Source organism: Gossypium hirsutum, chromosome D10, assembly GCF_007990345.1.
Source record: "Gossypium hirsutum isolate 1008001.06 chromosome D10, Gossypium_hirsutum_v2.1, whole genome shotgun sequence".
Classification (NCBI taxonomy): Eukaryota; Viridiplantae; Streptophyta; class Magnoliopsida; order Malvales; family Malvaceae; genus Gossypium; species Gossypium hirsutum.
This window is the reverse complement of record NC_053446.1, coordinates 67,796,856-67,812,367: the sequence shown is the minus strand read 5'-3', so window position 1 is coordinate 67,812,367 and position 15,512 is coordinate 67,796,856.

Here is a 15,512-nt window from a genome sequence, read left to right as displayed (position 1 = left end):
CTGCACCGCCGTAGCCACCAACTGCTCTGCCACTTGCGCCGCGCACGTCCCATCGTCCTCCATCAGCCCTGCAAAATGAAGAACACACGCAAGCAGCAACAAACAATGAAATTTTTTTTGTAAAATGGCTATATAAAGCCATTCGAACATCATAAAGAGGGGGTTTTTTCTTTTCATCTATTTTGTAATTTTTACCCGGAAATATAAACAAAAAATCGAAAAGTTGATTTTTTTTTGTTCTCTGTATTTATTTATTTTAATCTTTCATACATATATACATATATATTAAAAAACAGTTTATTTAAAAAAATAAAAAAAATACCTTTTTTGAATTTTCGGCCACCGTGTACGGTGGCCGGCGCGACGGTGGCGCGGTGGGCCGACAGCCGGCGTGACGGGGGGCTTTGGAACCCTGAAAGCTGAGCTGTTGAGAGGAAAATGTAGGTTTTTTTGAAATTTTTTTTAAGGGTCTGTTAAAATGAATTTTTTTTCAGAAAAGTGGGGTTTAAATACCCAGATCAAAACGACGCCGTTTTACCCTTAAGGGTCAGGTGTCAAAACGACGCCGTTTTGCCCCTGACCCGCGCGGTGACCCGACCCAGAGGGGAGGATCCGCGTGTTTTCTTAAAAGGGGGTATTTACGCGCGCAGTCCCTCCTATTTTTCAGCGCATTACAATTTAGCCCCTTTTCGTTATTTTCTTTTATTTTTGATTTAACCCCATAATTTTATTTTTCTTTAATTCGATCCTTTTTAACGCTGCGTTTTGGGGATTTGGGGTATTTTTCTATTTTGATCCTCCTCTTTCGGCGCGTCACAATTTAATCCTCTTTACTCTTTTTTTATTTCGATTTTGCCCAATACTTTTGTTTTTTATTGCTATTTAGTCCATCTGTTTTATTTTTGTATCTTATTTTTTTTTACTCATCTATTCATTATTATATTTCTATATTATATTATTATTTTTGTATTATTATTATTATCATTATTATAGTTGCTCTTATATATACACGTATATTTCTTTTATATATAAATATATTTTTCTATATATTTACATGCATACTTTTTGTACTATATATATACATATACACTTATTTTTATACTTTATTTGTGCATGCATATATGTTCATAATAATCGTACATATTTCTAATCTTCGTAAATAGTACATATTTTTACATATATATATTTGTATTACTTCTATTTTCATAATTTTTATGTATATCTATACACATATATATTTTTATGAATATATACACATACTTATGTGTCCCTTTTTTTATATATATGTAAATCTCCATATATTTTACATATGCATATAAATTCATATTTTTATATATTTTATAATACATACACGTACGTATACTTTCATATTTTATAATTCTCGCATACATACATACCTATATCTATAAATATTATAATGTTATTCATTAATCATTGTTTCATTTGATGGTAATTTATTCATTTATTTACATGCTCTTTATTATTTTACATAAGTGCTTTATTTATTTTATTTTATTTTATTTTATATTGTTTCACATGTTATTGATTTGTTTTTTATTTATTTTATTTAGTTGTTATGGCCTGTATTATTTTTATATACATTTTCGTATCTATCATGGTATTACCACGCATATCGATAATAGAATTAGTTTCTATCCCTTTTTTTTAACGACTATATATGTTGTTTTGCTCGGTATGACAAAATTTGTTTTTTTAAGATGGCATTTCGTGTTTAGATTCGTGAGGATCGTACCCTAACTTACTGGGTTTCAATTTTCACGGTAAATCTAAATGCACGAATCCTTTTAAACTCAAATTTTAAATGATCTCGGGATTAAAAAAATCGCGTCCTAACTTACTGGTCGTGATCTCGTTTTTTAAAATCCGAGATGGCTAAATTTTTTTTTAAATTAGTATTTTTCATTCGCGTATCGGGAATTCGAGACATTGTGTCCTAACTTACTGGATATGATTCTCTTTCTCGAATAACGTGAAATATGTTTCTTTTCCAATTTTTTTATTTTATTTTAACACGAGGATCGTATTTTTAATTTTTCCAAGGTTCTCAATTTTTGACATTAAGACATTAAATAATCAACTAGGTACCAATTTTGGGCGTATCGAGGGTGCTAATCCTTCCTCGTGCGTAGCCGACTCCCGAACCCGTTTTTCTGAATTTCGTGGACCAAACTTGTTGTTTTAATAAAATCAAACCGTTTATTAAAAACAACCCCTCTTCGAGGTGATCCAATCGCACCTCATAAAAAAAAAGAGGATTGGTGGCGACTCCCGTTTCTTTTTTCAAAACCCAAGTCAACCCCGTTTTTCATCCAAAAAAATGGTGTCAACAGCTTGGCGACTCCACTGGGGACTTAAAATAAGAGAGTCAAGCCACGAGTTGATTATTTTTTGTCTTTTTGTCGAAAGTTAAAATTTTGGTTTAAATTTACGATCCTCTCATTGCATTTCATTTGTTTTGAGTTATAGTTTTCATCAGGTTTTGTATTTTAAATTTTTATATCTTTCTGCATTGCATTGCATGACCGTTGGTCACACCCTTTTAAGTGGGAGTGAGAAACTACGCCTTCGTGAGGTTTTCACCTCCGTATGGGATAGTGAATCGCTTCCGGGATACATCCGTACCTATGTCTTCGTGAGATTTTCATCTCCGCATGGCCATAGGGAAATGTATCCCCCTGAATCGAACTTGGTCCGTATGAGCCTATAATGGGTGAGGATCGAGGAATCTGCTGGTTCAGGTACCCTACTTTAGAGCCAAACCTCATGTAATGAGCCATAGGAACTGACCTAAGTAGAGCTACTCCAAATTTTTAGTGCTTACCTAAATGAATGTTGTATTTATTGTCGCTTATTTTAAATCTTATTCTGTGTTTAATGCTAATTTACTTTGTTTGTGATTGCATGGCATCTTCATTCTAAAAGAGGTGTTGATTCGCGTTCAGTTTCTTGGTAGAAAGCTTATCATGGAAAAGGGGTTTGTTGATAAAGTAGAGGATAATGCGGCTGTGCGAATATGGGCTGAAACAACACAACGGGAGAAAGGCGATAGTCTTACCGAAGGGTACGTGTCAGAATTGTGGGATTTTACCCGTATCAGTGTAATCCAGAATGACCTTCGAGAAATGAAAGAAGTCTGGGATCAATGGGATGTCGAGGCCAAGCAGCTGTTCTATTGTAATTACGGTGACCTACCTTATCTGCTTAGTGTCAAAGTGGACAAGTATTTATTCCGAGCCCTTGCTCAGTTTTGGAATCCTGCCTACAGTTGTTTCACTTTTGGGAAGGTAGATTTGACACCTACTGTGGAGGAGTATACGACCTTGCTTCGGTGCCCAAAGATTCAAGTCGACAAGGCTTATTCCAGAGCTGCTTGTGTCCCTCCGTTGTTAAAGAAATTAATGAACATCACTGGGATGAGCGAGCAGTGGGTCGCTGCCCGGATCCAACAGAAAGGCGACAGTAAATGTGTTCCTTGGAAAAGTTTGCGAGATTTGGTGCTTGTACATCCTGACTTAAAGAAAAGGGTCGATGTCTTCGCTTTAGGTATCTATGGACTAGTGGTTTTCCCCAAAGCTTTAGGACACATAGACGAGGCTGTATCTGATTTGTTTGATCGGCTTAGTAAAGGGGTTACACCGGTTCCGGCAATACTCGCTGAAACTTTTAGATCCTTAAATGCGTGTCGAAAAGCAGGGGAGGGAAGGTTTATTGGATGCGCGCAGCTCTTATTGGCATGGTTCCACAGCCACTTCTGGAAAGTCGAAAAGGTCTCTTATCGGGTATTCTCCGATAGCTACTCCCCTCTAGGAGAATTGGTGGCCACGCCAAGACGGGATGATATTTCAGAAGAAAAATGGATAGAGATACTCCAGAATCTCCAGGATGAAGATATTGAATGGAGGGCTCCTTGGTTAATTCCTGATGAGATATTGTACCGATGTGGAGATTTTGACTGGGTTCCGCTGCTCGGAATATGGGGAGCTATCGGATATGCTCCTCTACTCGTATCAAGACAGTATAGATCACGACAATTCATACCAGCAACGCAGGGGTTGGCTTATAGTGATTTTTCCTATAGGGAGGACAATTACAAGAAGAAGGTTCGAGAAATATCTAGTGCCTGGAACCAGACTCGTCGAATGAAGATCTTAGCCGTGGGTCCGATAATTATCCCCGAGTATGGTCAGTGGCGTGATCAAAGGATCAACGACAACATCCCGGCGTCAAATTCAGAAACTGCTCGATCTTTAGAGGAACACTTACAAGTTTTGCCTTCTGAGATAGAAATCATCAAACAAGAATTCGAAAAAAGGAGTTTAGAATTGGGGAAGAAGATAGAACAACTAGAGGAAGAAAAAATGCAGTTAGGACTGGATGTGGACATTCAAAGATTAGAGGCCAACAAATTGAGAAAAGGAAAGAACAAAGCAGAAGAAGATTTGGACAGCCTGAAGACAGATTACAAGAAGTTGCGTAGGTCGGTGAGAGCTGTTGGCTTGGGTAAAACGCCAGAACAATGGCGACAAGAAATTCAGGAGGAAAAGACGAAAGCTAATCAATGGGAAAAGAAATTTCAGGATACTCGGGCTCGAGAAGTCGCCTTGGGAAAGAGTCTACTAGTTTGCCAAGACGAGAAGACGGAGTTGAAGGTCCGGATAACTGAACTAGAAAGATCGCTTCACCAATACTGTAATCATGATGCTACGGTTGAATTAAGGGCGAGCTTAGACAAAATTGAAGAATTAAAAAGACAAATAGGAGGGCTAGAGAATGCATTGCAAAATAGTGAAATCCGGATAGAGCTTCTGGAAGAAAATAATGAGCAGTGGCAAAGACAATTCCGTCAGTCTCAAGAGCAGATTAGAAAAAGAGATTATATTATGGGAGAGGCGGTGACTCAAGTGCGCGAAGTAGCGGATCATCTGCAAACTCTAGCGGTTCAGGCTGATCTATTAAGTTTGAAGTATGAGTCAGAGTCCGACAGGGGCCGAGAATTAGCTTGGCTTCTTAGAAAGGTTAAGGCTTTAAGTGTAAGAGCAAAGCCATATATGTAGTCTATTTTATGTAAAGAAACTCTTTATCTAGTAAAGTTTTCTAATGAAGTTGAATTAGAATCAGTGCCTCTTTTTCTTTGCATCCTTTTCATGCATTGCATCACATCATATGCATTAATGACCATTAAAAAAACCTAATCGAATAAAATCATTTCAGTTAACCTGGAAAACCAACAAAGTTACGGTACCCGAGCTAAGACAAAAATTATGGACCAAAGGTTGGAGAAGCTAGAACGACTTCAAAAAGAAATGCAAGACCAGTTGCAGGCGCAAATGAAAGAGCAAATAGAAAAGATTCAGCGTGACATGGTGCAAAAGATGGAGGAGTCCCAAAATGATCTGGTGGCTAAGATGACGCAATTATTGAAGGGAGTAGATAAGGGTAAAGGTCCTGTGATTGTTAGTGAAGAAGAAAACAATGGTGAACCACTTTATCCTCCAGGTTTCACGCCTCCGCATGCGCAAGTACAGACTGAGCTGCATCCATGGAGACCCTCTGTGTCGGTTAGACCCCAGCAGTTCCAAAGCGATGCTTCAATCCCAATGAATTTTCAACCCGGAGTGGGCTTTAATCCCGGTGATAGCCCGAATAATATTGCTGTCCCAGATCTTGACGAGATGGTTGAAAAGGACAAAGCGAAAGAGGAATTTCCAAAACAATTTGAGGAGAAATGGAAATGGATAGAAGAGAAGTTTAGGGCAATAGAAAGCATCGAAAGCTATGGAATAGATGCAAAAGATCTGAGCTTGGTTCCGGACTTGGTGCTCCCTTACAAATTTAAGATGCCGGAATTTGAGAAATACAACGGGACTAGTTGCCCAGGATCCCATATTACTATGTTTTGTAGAAGAATGACGGGGCATATTAATAATGATCAATTATTAATACATTGCTTTCAGGAAAGTCTTACGGGAGCGGCGTCGAAGTGGTACAATCAGCTGAGCCGAGCTAAAATTGCTACTTGGAGGGATTTAGCACAGGCTTTCCTGAGACAATATAATCATGTCTCAGAAATGATGCCTGACAGGATAACTCTGCAAAATTTAGAGAAGAAATCGAACGAAAGCTTCAGACAATATGCGCAGAGGTGGCGAGAGGTGGCGGTTCAGGTCCAACCACCGCTTTTGGAAAAAGAGATGACGACGCTTTTTATTAATACTTTGAAAGCCCCGTTCATCACTCACATGTTGGGAAGCGCTTCAAAAAATTTCTCGGATATAATCATGAATGGTGAAATGATTGAGCATGCCATTAAAAGTGGAAAAATAGATGGAGGAGAAAATAATAGGAGGGCACCCCCGAGGAAGAGAGAAAATGAAGTGAATAATGTGAATGCTTATGGTAGGTCAATTACCGTGAATCAACCAAAGAAAGTGGTTGCCAATCAACAGGGATCATCAAGACAAGAGTCAGGAGCTAGGCAAACTACTGAAAAGCCCCAATTCACGCCAATCCCGATGTCATACAAGGAGTTGTATCAGACTTTATTCGATGCACATGTTGTTGCTCCTCGTTACTTGAGTCCTCTACAACCCCCGTATCCAAAATGGTATGATACGAACGCGCAATGTGATTATCATGCGGGAATTTCTGGGCACTCGATAGAAAATTGTACTGCCTTCAAGAAGGTAGTAGAATGACTTATCAATTTAGGTGTTGTCAAACTTGACGACTCACCTAACGCAAAGAATCCGTTACCTAATCACGTAGATAAGGGGGTGAATATGGTTAGCGAAGGTACGGGAGAAGAAGTCAAGACTGACATTGCTGAAGTAAAAACTCCATTGAAACGGGTCTGGAAAGAAATGGCGAAAAGAGGTTTGGTTATTTCAGATTCTGAGGAAGGGCATGAGATGGGAAATTATTGTGAATTTCACCATAAAACAGGGCACGAAATCCAAGAATGTGAAGGATTTAAGGCTTTGGTTCAAAGCATGATGGATAACAAGGAGATGAGGTTTTACGAAGATGCGAAAGAAATGAGGAGCATATGCGCGACAGAGTTGGGAACAAAGGCTCCAAATCATCCTGTGGTCATTATCTCACGCCCTAAGGGTAATGAGGTTAGGGCTCAGGTAACACCGAAAATTGTAATCCAGAAACCATCAAATTTCTCTTATAGGGATAACAAAATGGTGCCGTGGAATTACGGGTGTAATGTGACCGTTTTGGGAAAAGAAGCAGAAAGAAATCAGGAAACGGGTTCTTACACGCGCAATGGAAAAAGATATGACGCTCAAGCAGAGTCGTCCAGGGAAGAGAATTGGAAGAAAGAACCGAGGAAAGGGAAAGCAGTAGAAGTTGAACCGTTGGTAAATGAACCAATAAAAGAAGAGGAGGCAAAGGAGTTTTTGAAGTTTTTGAAACACAGTGAATACAGTGTTGTGGAGCAACTACACAAACAGCCAGCCCGCATTTCTGTATTAGCTTTACTCTTAAACTCGGAAGTACATCGGAATGCACTATTAAAGGTGCTAAACGAAACATATGTGGCTGACGATATTTCGGTAAACAAGCTGGATCGGTTGATCAACAATATTGGTGCTGACAATTTTATCTTCTTCAGTGATGATGAAATACCATCCGGAGGAAGAGGTTCTACTAAAGCCCTACATGTTACTGTCCGATGCAAAGGGTACACACTCCCGGGGGCCTTGGTTGATAATGGATCTGCACTAAATGTATTGCCTTTGTCCACTCTTAGCCGATTACCAATAGACAGTTCGCACATGAAAGCATGCCAGAGCATAGTAAGGGCATTTGATGGAACAAAAAAGGAGGTTATGGGGAGAATTGAGGTACCATTAAGGATTGGCCCAGTCACTTATGAGGTGGATTTCTTGGTAATGGATATTAAACCCTCCTACAACTGTCTATTGGGGAGACCGTGGATACACTCAGCAGGGGCAGTACCTTCATCATTACATCAGAAGGTGAAGTTGGTATCGGAGGATCGGTTGGTAACAATAGATGCAGAGGAGGATATTATCGCAATGATGACTAGCGATGCACCTTATGTGGACATCAACGATGAGGCACTAGAATGTTCTTTTCGGTCGTTAGAATTTGTGAACGCGATGTTTATTGCGGAGGGAAATAGAATTCCAATACCGAAAATATCCAGGACCACTGAGATGGGATTGCGATTGATGGTAGGAAGAGGAGCCTTACCCGAGAAAGGATTGGGAAAATATCTTCAGGGAAGGATTGAGGCACCAATGCCGAAGGAAAAGTTTGATAGATTTGGTTTATGGTACAAGCCAGACATGAAGCAGAAGAAGAAAGAAATAGAGAAGAGACAAGAGAGAAGAAGGGCGCGTTTGAATGGACATGAAGCTAAGTGTGAGCCTTTAACCTTTCCCCACATATCTGCATCTTTTGTGTCGGGAGGATTTATCCATTCTGAATGTGGAGTGTCCGGTAGCGGCATGGGAGGAATGTTGGAAAATGTTTATACCAACGCCATAGAAGCAACGGAAAGGAGGGCTTTGTTGGAGATCCGCCCTTATGAGCCTAGAAGCGAGCTAAACAATTGGACTGCTGAAGAAATCCCTGTAGTCTTTAGGGCTTATTCAGAGTAATGCTCAAAACATTCCTGTTGTTTGTTGGCCTAGAAACAATATGAAATTTTTTGTGAAATAGGCATGGGGCCTAAATATCATTATTTTAATGGAAATACATGTCAACGTTCATCTTGATCAGTCTTTTTTTTTCTTTTTATATTTTTCATTTGGTTGATTGTCTTACAAATAATTCTTTCATTTGTAATTCTTTTGCACAAACATATTCATAAATTTATATTCTTGGTATATTCTTTGATATGCCTTCATAGGTCTTCAGATATCAATGACATGAGTGACGCTGCCTCAAACACGGAGCCTATTTTTGAGCAAGAGGTGTGTTCAGAAGGATCCCACGACTTTGAAAATGATGAAGATTATGATGCATCTCCGGACTTGTTAAGAATGATGGAACAAGAGGATAAGCATATCCTACCTCATAGGGAATTGTTAGAAATAGTGAGCCTAGAGGAGGGAAAGGAGGTGAAAATTGGAACTGAAATCACCGCAAAGACAAGACAAGACCTCATTAATTTGCTCCGAGAGTTCAAGGATGTTTTCGCGTGGTCGTACCAAGATATGCCTGGGCTAAGTACTAACATTGTGGTGCATCGTCTGCCCATAAAAGAGGATTGTAAACCCGTTCAACAGAAGCTCAGGAGAATGAGACCTGACATTGTGTTGAAAATAAGAGAAGAAGTCAAAAGACAATTCGACGCTGGATTCTTACAAGAGGTCAAGTATTCGGATTGGGTATCCAACATCGTCCCTGTTCCCAAAAAAGATGGAAAGGTACGAATGTGTGTGGATTATAGGGATTTGAACAAGGCTAGTCCAAAGGACAACTTTCCACTGCCTCACATTGATACTTTGGTAGATAACACGGCGGGCTATTCATTGTTTTCTTTCATGGACGGTTTCTCTGGATACAATCAAATAAAGATGCATCCTGGAGACATGAGAAAAACCACATTCATTACCTTATGGGGAACATTCTGTTACAATGTAATGCCCTTCGGATTGAAGAATGCGGGAGCAACGTATCAAAGAGCTATGGTGACTTTGTTTCACGACATGATGCACAAGGAGATCGAAGTCTATGTTGACGATATGATCGCGAAGTCTAGAACGGAAGAAGAGCATGTTCAGGTCTTGAAAAGGTTATTTTTGAGATTAAAGAAATTTCAGCTTAAGCTTAACCCGGCCAAATGCATGTTTGGAGCCAGATTAGGGAAGTTGTTAGGCTTCATAGTTAGCAAAAAGGGGATCGAGGTTGACCCAGACAAAGTAAAGGCAATACGAGATTTACCTCCCCCGCGCACTCAGAAGGAGGTTCGAGGTTTCCTAGGGAGGCTGAATTACATTGCTCGGTTCATCTCACAACTGACAGAGAAATGTGATCCAGTATTCCGGCTCTTAAAGAAACATAATCCGGGTGAATGGGATGAAGAGTGTCAGATGGCTTTCGATAGGATAAAGCAGTACTTGGCTAATACTCCAGTCTTATCACCTCCAAGTCTAGATAGGCCATTGATATTGTATCTGACAGTGTTGGAGAATTCCATGGGGTGCGTATTGGGCCAACATGATGAGACGGGAAAGAAAGAAAGGGCAATATACTATCTCAGTAAGAAATTTACCGATTGCGAAATGAGGTACTCATCAATTGAGAAGTTGTGTTGTGCTCTAATCTGGGCAACCCGAAGACTGAGGCAGTATATGTTGTATCACACGACTTGGTTGATTTCAAAGTTAGATCCTTTAAAATATATGATGGAATCGACTGTTTTGAACGGGAGAATGGCTAGATGGCAGATATTGCTCTCAGAATTTGATATAGTATATGTCAGTCAAAAGGCCATAAAGGGAAGTGCAATAGCCGATTTCCTAGCTAGTAGAGCCTTGGAGGACTATGAGTCTTTGAATTTTGATTTTCCAAACGAGGACTTGATGTATGTGGCGAATACTGAAGAAAATCCTCAAATGGATCACGTATGGAAGTTAAATTTTGATGGAGCCTCAAATGCTACGGGTAATGGAATTGGGGCAGTCTTGGTATCCCCAAGTGGAGATCATTATCCTGTTGCTAGCAAGTTGGACTTCGATTGTACAAATAACATGGCAGAATATGAAGCATGTATTATGGGCATTCGTGCAGCCATTGAACGGAACATCAAAGTACTGAGAGTATACGGGGATTCAGCGTTGGTGATATACCAACTCAAAGGGGAGTGGGAGACTAGAGATCCTAAGCTAATCGGTTATAGAAAACTAGTTCTTGAATTGGCTGAGGAGTTTGACGATATCACCTTCTATTACCTCCCACGGGAGGAAAACCAAATGGCTGATGCATTAGCTACTCTAGCTTCGATGATTCAGGTGAATAGACTTGAGGCAATGAGGCCTGTTCAGATGAGTATCTCTGAGACCCCGGCTAATTGTTGCAATATTGAGAAGGAGGGAAAAGATGATTGTCCTTGGTATCGGAGTATCTTACAATATGTGAAGAATCGGGAATACCCTGATCAAGCGACATAGAATGACAAAAGAACTCTGAGAAAGATAGCCATTGAATATGTCTTAGATGGAGAAGTGTTATAAAAAGAAGGAAGGATCAAGTACTGTTAAGATGTGTAGATGCGGTAGAAGCCAAGAAAATTTTGGAAGAAGTCCATGAGGGTATTTGTGGGACGCACGCCAGTGGTTTCACGATGGCCAGACAGATCATGAGATTTGGGTACTATTGGCCCACCATGGAAGGAGATTGCATTGATCATGCCAGGAAGTGCCACAAATGCCAAATTTACGGAGACAAAATACACGCGCCTCCTTCACCTCTTCACGTCATGACCTCTCCTTGGCCGTTTTCCATGTGGGGTATGGATGTTATTGGGCCAATATCACCAAAGGCTTCTAATGGGCATCGCTTCATCTTCGTAGTAATTGATTACTTTACCAAGTGGGTGGAGGCTGCTTCATATGCAAATGTCACAAAAGCAGTAGTCAGCAAATTCTTGAAGAAGGAGATCATTTGTCGATATGGGATGCCTGAGAGGATCATATCCGACAATGCGATGAACTTGAATAATAGCACAATAGCTGAAGTTTGTAGCAAATTTAAAATTAAGCATCATAACTCATCGCCGTATCGTCCCAAAATGAATGGTGCAGTGGAGGCGGCCAATAAAAACATTAAAAGGATTGTGGGGAAAATGACTGAAACCTACAAGGATTGGCATGAGAAGTTATCATTTGCTCTCCTTGCCTATCGAACATCTGTTAGAACTTCTACTGGGGCAACGCCTTTTTCTCTGGTTTATGGAATGGAGGCAGTATTACCCATTGAAGTTGAAATCCCTTCTCTACGGGTGTTATCTGAGCTACAGTTGGATGAAGCCGATTGGATCCAATCTCGGTACGATCAGTTGAACCTAATAGAAGAAAAGAGGCTAAGAGCTATTCACCATGGGCAAATGTACCAGAAACGAATGATGCGAGCCTATAATAAAACGTTCGCCCCCGAGAATTTCGTGAAGGGGACTTGGTACTAAAAAAGATTCTTCCTATGCAAAAAGATTTTAGAGGAAAATGGATGCCGAATTGGGAAGGCCCTTATGTTGTAAAGAAAGCCTTTTCTGGTGGAGCTTTGATCCTATGTGAGATGGATGGCAAAAGTTTACCAAATCCGGTAAACGCAGACTCCGTCAAGAAATACTTCACGTGAAAGAAAGGGGAACCAAAGTGAAAACCCGTAAAGGGCGCTTTGCTTCCTAAAAAAAAAAAAAAACTTTGGAGAGGCTAAGGTGGAAACCCGTAAAGGGCACTTTGAGACCAAAGAGGGCTTGAGTCGAAAACCCGAAAAGGGCGACTCAAGTATTGAGCAGGATTGGAACATCAGGACTTGAGCGGATCAAATTTTGATCAGGGGCATATGATGATCTTGCTTTACCAATAAGAAAGGATATGCAACATCTTGGAACATTGACAGAGTATTGCAGATCTCCTGAACACATGTCAAACTTAGAAGGGTCTTCGGAAAGTTTGTACAGAGAAACTCAAGCGGCGATAACTGGGGCACCTAGTTCTTAGGTGTATTCTTGAAATACATTTTTATTTTCTTTCTTTCTTCCTTTCCTTTTGTGAAAACGTACATTCTCAATCCACTTCTTTGTTACCTTTCTTTCGCCATCTTTGATGTTTTATTTGAGTTATAATCAGAACTAGCTTTATTCTTATCCATTGTTATGATATTTTTGCAAACATGTTGCATAGGAATAATGATTAACGAACTAATAAAACTTTCAGGAAAGAAGTTTTGCACATTACTCTGGAAAATTTCTAAATAATATAGGGACCTGAAACATGACTAATGTTTAGAACACGCCAATTTTAAAAGTTGGAAATCTAGGAAGGAAGAGTCTAAATTAAAGACTATCCTTTCAGATTTTGTCGTCTAAACGTTGATTGAACAAAATGACAAGCTGTCGTGTTAATTACAAAGCTTAAATGAACAAGCAAGCAATGATCATCAGGCAATAGGAAGAGGTTACCTCGGAGAAAAGAGCCTTCACTTGCTCATAAGACTTTCGTACGACACCTTGAGAATGGTGTAGGAAACCAGAACGGTTCAGATCCTACATCCCCGAATTGTGATAAAAGAGGACAAAGGAAAAGCCACATATTTCTACCCTTAGATTACTGTGAGAGAATGATGGCACAAATCTTGGCGTCCCAGTGGATATAACTTTGAGGTTTACAATGGGGACAGTCTGGCTAAATGTTTCTTCAGAAAATCAGTCAAGCGAGAAGGCATTGTAGCACATCAGTCACAAAACCTTGATAAACTTCGAGTAGTGATAACCTAAGCGAGATCATTCTCGGAAAAATAAAATTCTGCATTCATGCAAACACCATTCAATATGTTAGTTAGGAGCATTTGTTTCATTTTGATCATGTCATCCTAATCATTAGGCATAATTAGGTTATTATACAGGTCTTATCTCCCTGAGATTACAGTGGAACAGACCAAAGAATTCAGATCTTATCTCCCTGAGATTACAGCGGAGCAGATCAAGGATAGTAATCCTATCTCCTTGAGATTACAATGGAGCGGATTAAAGGATCTTATCTCTCTGAGTTACAGTAGAGAAGATCACATCAGGTCTTATCTCCCTGAGATTATAGTGGAACAGACCAAAGAATTTCAGATCTTATCTCCCTGAGGTTACAGTGGAGCAGATTGAAGCCAGAGATCTTATCTCCCTGAGATTACAGCGGAGCAGATTGAAGAACTATCCTATCTCCCTGAAGTTACAGTGGAGCGGATTAAAATAAGAGATCTTATCTCCCTGAGATTACAGCGGAGCAGATCGAAGACACTATCTTATCCCCTGAAGTTGCAGTGGCCCAAGTTGAGGATATGAGTCCGATCTCCCTGAAGTCGCAGTGGAGCGGGTCAAAATGATGGACCTTACCCCCTGAAGTTACAACAGAATGGATTGAAGTTACAAGACATATCTCTCTGAATTGCAGTGGAGTGGATTGAAGCAACACGACACATTGGATTGGAATGAAACTACTTGAAGAAGAGAAGCGTCAAGAGAAGTCGAGACTCGACGAGACCGGGCGAAATTGGGCTTTCTTAGTCTTTGCTCTGTTATCGTTACACGACAACGAGCAAAGAGGGGCAGCTGTACAAGCCAATCTGAACTCACCAGCCCAAACCCAAGACCCATTACAGACAGCCCAACTAGCCTACCAATAGCCCAAACCCAATACACCCAACTACCCTAACTCATGTCAGAAAAGAAAAAAAAAAACAGCAGCAACCCTAGGTGCGCCGCACCTAGGGCCTTCTCACCAACCCTCTGCACCGCCGGCCCCACTGCTCTGCCACTTGCGCCGCGCCGTCCATCGTCCTCCATCACCTGCAAATGAGACACGCAAGCAGCAACAAACAATGAAATTTTTTGTAAAATGCTATAAAGCATTCGAAATCATAAGAGGGGTTTTTTTTTTCTATTTTGTATTTTTACCCGAATTAAACAAATCAAAGGTGATTTTTTTTTTCTTGTTTTATTTATTTTAATCTTCACATATACATATATTAAAACAGTTTATTTAAAAATAAAAAAAATACCTTTTTTGAATTTCCGGCCACCGTGTACGGTGGCCGGCGCGACGGTGGCGCGGTGGGCCGACGGCCGGTGTGACGGGGGGCTTTGGAACCCTGAAAGCTGAGCTGTTGAGAGGAAAATGTAGGTTTTTTTGAAATTTTTTTTAAGGGTCTGTTAAAATGAATTTTTTTTCAGAAAAGTGGGGTTTAAATACCCAGATCAAAACGACGCCGTTTTACCCTTAAGGGTCAGGTGTCAAACGACGCCGTTTTGCCCCTGACCCGCGCGGTGACCCGACCCAGAGGGGGATCCGCGTGTTTTCTTAAAAGGGGTATTTACGCGCGCAGTCCTCCTATTTTTTCAGCGCATTACAATTTAGCCCATTTTCGTTATTTTCTTTTATTTTTGATTAACCCCATAATTTTATTTTTCTTTAATTCGATCCTTTTTAACGCTCGTTTTGGGATTTGGGGTATTTTTCTATTTTGATCCCCTCTTTCGCGCGTCACAATTTAATCCTCTTTACTCTTTTTTTATTTCGATTTTGCCCAATACTTTTGTTTTTTATTGCTATTTAGTCCATCTGTTTTATTTTTGTATCTTATTTTTTTTTTACTCATCTATTATTATTATTTTATATTTATTATTTTTTTGTTTATTTTATTATCATTTTTAGTTCTCTTATATTCCGTATATTTTTTTTTATATAAATATATTTTTTATATTTTCATGCATATCTTTTTTACTTTATATACATATC